We start from the raw sequence: 4,239 nt of genomic DNA, 5'->3' as shown, positions 1-4,239 counted from the left end.
TACCACATCTACCGACAACAATGCTGTCCAGCAACTGCCTGAATCGATTCATTTCAACATAGTCTGTGCATACATTGCATCTCATACATTGCATCATATGAATGAATTTCAAATGATCCGATCCAAGTCGATTATAAATTTTGTTGTCTCTTACTCTCTTCATTCTTATTCCCATTATTACGCTTTACAATGTTTTAAAGCAAAATTTAAAGCATTAAATTTTTCTTTTTGTTTTTCACATTTTGTAAACGTGAACGTAAAAAAATGTTTTACAGAATCTGGATAGTTGTTGAAATCAACCAAAATCCATGTTTATGCCTTACCTTTTAATAATTCCGGACGAATATTTTATGACACCTGATTCACTAAATTCATGTAAGGTATTAAAATTTCTGTCTAAACCGAATTGTATTCTTTTCTATCCAAGCAACCATATCGCTTGCAAAGCTCTCTAACCGGGGAAGTACCGTATTTGAAATAACGCTTTCATAGGTTTTGTATGTTTGTATTGATGAAGCATTGTTGTAGATATCGCTTATCATCAGACATTGGCCTTTTTTATGTGCGTGTGTATTATACAAAAGCTAAAGCTTATAATGGTAAACTTTTCATACCCTCTTCTTCTTAATTTCCTGTCTAACCAAAAAAAAAAAAACGCTTATTTTTGTTTAAACGTCTTATTGTTCTTTTTTTTTAAAAGCTGCATCAGTCCCAAATTGGCTGCATCTGAGAGTAATTCAAAGAGCCCGGTGTTTTCATCTTACATAGTACTGTAGACGTGTCCTTCGACCGATTTGGGTCATTGCCAATCGGCATATAAGAACTTCCAATGTTTCTGCCGCATTCGAAGTCGCATGCCTAAATTGATTGAGAATTTGATGCTAATCAAGAACATATATACACTTTGCATGCGTTTTGACAAACTGAATATATCCCTCGTTCTTCGGTCATGGGTGTAATGAATGCAATGTAATGGAAAATGTCCATATTTACTCGTTTTATGTATTCGTTCAGTTTTGGTTTTTGGAGAGAGAGAGAAAGAGAGAGAGGGAGAGAGAGAGAGAGAGAGAGAGAGAGAGAGAGAGAGAGAGAGAGAGAGAAACAGCCGCTCGCACTAACAGTCTCTCTCGCTATTCGTGTTCGAAAGCAAGGGAAGACATTAAACAACTCACACAAAATGATAAAATTAAACAACTCAAATTTGACTAACTCACACAAAATGATAAGAATTTAAATTGGAATTCACTCACACGACCATCATGAACAAAAATCAAACGAACAGTTTCTCAGAATTTCCAAAAATCAAACGAACAATCAGAATTTCCAAAAATCAAACGGCAGATCTCTCAAAATGAACAAAAACCACTTAGGATGCGTATGAGAAAAAACACATATGTTTTTTGATAGAAGTAAACAAAAGCTGGTAGTAAGGGATCTTCTTTGACCTTTTAATAATCAATTTCTTAATCTCATACTAACAGGACCATTTCCTCTGCGATACATTGTTAATGATAAGTGAGTGAGAGAAAATAGCAACTTAATAAACTGTTGAAGATTTTTATAATTTATTTTATTCATTTTTATAACTATGAACACACATACATAAAAGAAGGGCAAAAAAAGGAAAACATTATAAGTAATTTAAATAAAATAATAACTTATTTATTTTATTTTAAGTTTATATACATTTATTTAATATAAAATGAAAATAATTTTTCTAATCTTTAACTTGAACTTTATACTTCTTTAATTGGATAATTTCTTGAGATAATTGAATAATCAATATTTTCTAAGTGCATGTTAGATGTTAATTCAACTACAACCTTATTATTTAGATCAATTTAGTATACCTTGATTTCATTCATGATAAAGCCCTAGTAATAAAATAATAATGAAAATAATAGAGGAAATAGTTCAGCAAAGAAGGTTTGAAGTTTTTATATATAATAATAACAATAATAGGTAAAACATTTCTACATCAAAAATTAAAAAAAATAATTGTAATTAAAAAAAATCGTAGAGACAAGGGGCTTCGAAAGGAAGATTTAGGATCGAAGCCACATTATTAATTAAATTATTAGGAAGAAGTGCAGATTGTTGTCTTTGAAATGTTACGAATCATCTTTGGAAGATTTAAAGCCGAATGCCCGACGTGGGTCTGTTTACATTCAAATTGTTTTGAATTCTCTTGAGTAGGAGCTCATTCACAGGAACCCACTGTAGCAACCAAAGACACGTTAAAGTCTTCCATTCATAATAAAATGGGAGCAAAATCAAAACCAAAGACATTGAATGTATTTATTAAATTATAATATAACACTAAAAATTTCTGATGTTTTCTTTTGGATCTAATGACAACAAGCGATTTTTACGAATCATTGTTGGAACATATAAAGCCCAATGCCCGACGTCGATCTGTTTACATTTAAATGAATTATCTTGAGTAGGAAACCATTCACTTAATACGATGTCGCTTCCCACGTCTCCACTCTCTTCTTGGTTCGAGAAGAAATCAATTTAAACCAAATTGTTCAATTTATGTAAGTTGATGGACGATAATATCCGCAAATAACGTAGTCTTTTAATAATTGTTCAAGTATTTGTATAAAAATTGCCTACATCTGAGAATAAGCATATATGATTCTCTCCTTCTTCTTTCCTGCTTGTTAAAGATGTCTTAAAAGCTTTTTTCTCAGACAACGTGCTTTGCTTTTTAGAAATAATAATATATTCTACAAACCGCTAACTTGCATGAATTATAATCAAAATATATTCTACAAACCGCTAACTTGCATGAATTATAATCAAAATCACACTAGCCACTACAATGCTATTCTATAAGATTAGACAAATCGAGCATAAAGAAATTCGAAAAATGGTTGAAAAATTGGTTGCTTAGGAACGTATGCATTTTTTTCGGTTTCTCAGTTTAAATTTAGTTTTTGTTTCAGTATTCTCTCAGTTCAGTGAGTCGAAGGAAGAAAAATCCTATTGCTGAGAGTAAAATTTATTGTACCTTCAAATATGATAAACGTATACGCGACCTAAACTTATTTAATTTTACAAGTCAGCCTAAAATTAGACCGCGATAATTTTTATTATTAAATTAAACAAAGCCGTTGCTAAATTCCCTGTTGGAAGGCAAAGCACAGAGTCGCTTATAATAAATAAATGGTTAAATGCCCAACTTAACAACTTAAATGGTAACGCCATTCAGCTATGTTAAAATGATGTTTTTTCATTTATTTATGCGTCACTGTCCTGTAATTTTTATAGCCTATCACTATACTATTTCTAGACTACAATCGCTTAATAAGTACTGGTGTGTTTATTGCACTCTTCTTCATCTCATTTATTATTTCAAATAGAAGTGAAAAAAGGACGTGGCTTTACAAATGGTAGAAAATTGAAAAATATTGGTTTCTCTCTCTACAAAAATTTCTACAAAATTATTCTAATAACGATTTGGTTGATGTATAATTACCAGGCGTTCTTGAGAACTGAAAACATAAAATTTTTCACATCTTTTCCTAAATAATTTAATTTTTTTTTGGGGAAAACAGCTGATTGTGGTATTGCGCAACCAAATGGTTGTTTATAAATTGAAAATAAACCGAGACGCAACCAAATAATTGTGTGTATGTGTGCGAGAGAATTCGCAATACAATGTTACTAACATTCTGTTAGACTGTTAAAATCATGAGAAGAGAATTGAAATGAGAGAACAACGCGGTCATTGTTACCATATAAATCAGAGCAGCTTTATTTATATTTATGGATTGATTATAATCTAAGCAGAGTTCTGAGCACGTTGAAATAGTGAGGAGAAGCGAAAGCATGAGTACGTTGTGTGGATTGGGGAAGAACAAGAAGTGGATACTGGTTTTCGAACAAGATCATTATCAGCGATAGAGTTCATTTCCATCTTCATGGCTTCGCTAGTCGACAGCGCAGATTTTGAGCTCGATGTATCGTCGGACTTTCCTTCTTTGAAAACGTAAGACGCCAGATAATAATTACTAGTCTACGTTTCGAAAGCCTCCGTGTAAATGGCATCCATCAGTTGCAATTGATAACTTTCGACGCCGTCAAATTTAAATTGCTTTCGCCAGAAATCACGACATTCCGTAGCAGGCATGCCCAATTCTATCATTTTTTTGGAATTATGTTATTGAATTTTTGAATTATGTTATTGAATTTTTGAATTATGTTATTGAAATTGGAATTATGAGAGAGTAT

The sequence above is a fragment of the Glossina fuscipes genome, unplaced genomic scaffold, assembly GCF_014805625.2.
Source record: "Glossina fuscipes isolate IAEA_lab_2018 unplaced genomic scaffold, Yale_Gfus_2 148, whole genome shotgun sequence".
In the NCBI taxonomy this organism is placed as follows: domain Eukaryota; kingdom Metazoa; phylum Arthropoda; class Insecta; order Diptera; family Glossinidae; genus Glossina; species Glossina fuscipes.
Note: the sequence above shows the minus strand (reverse complement) of the source record.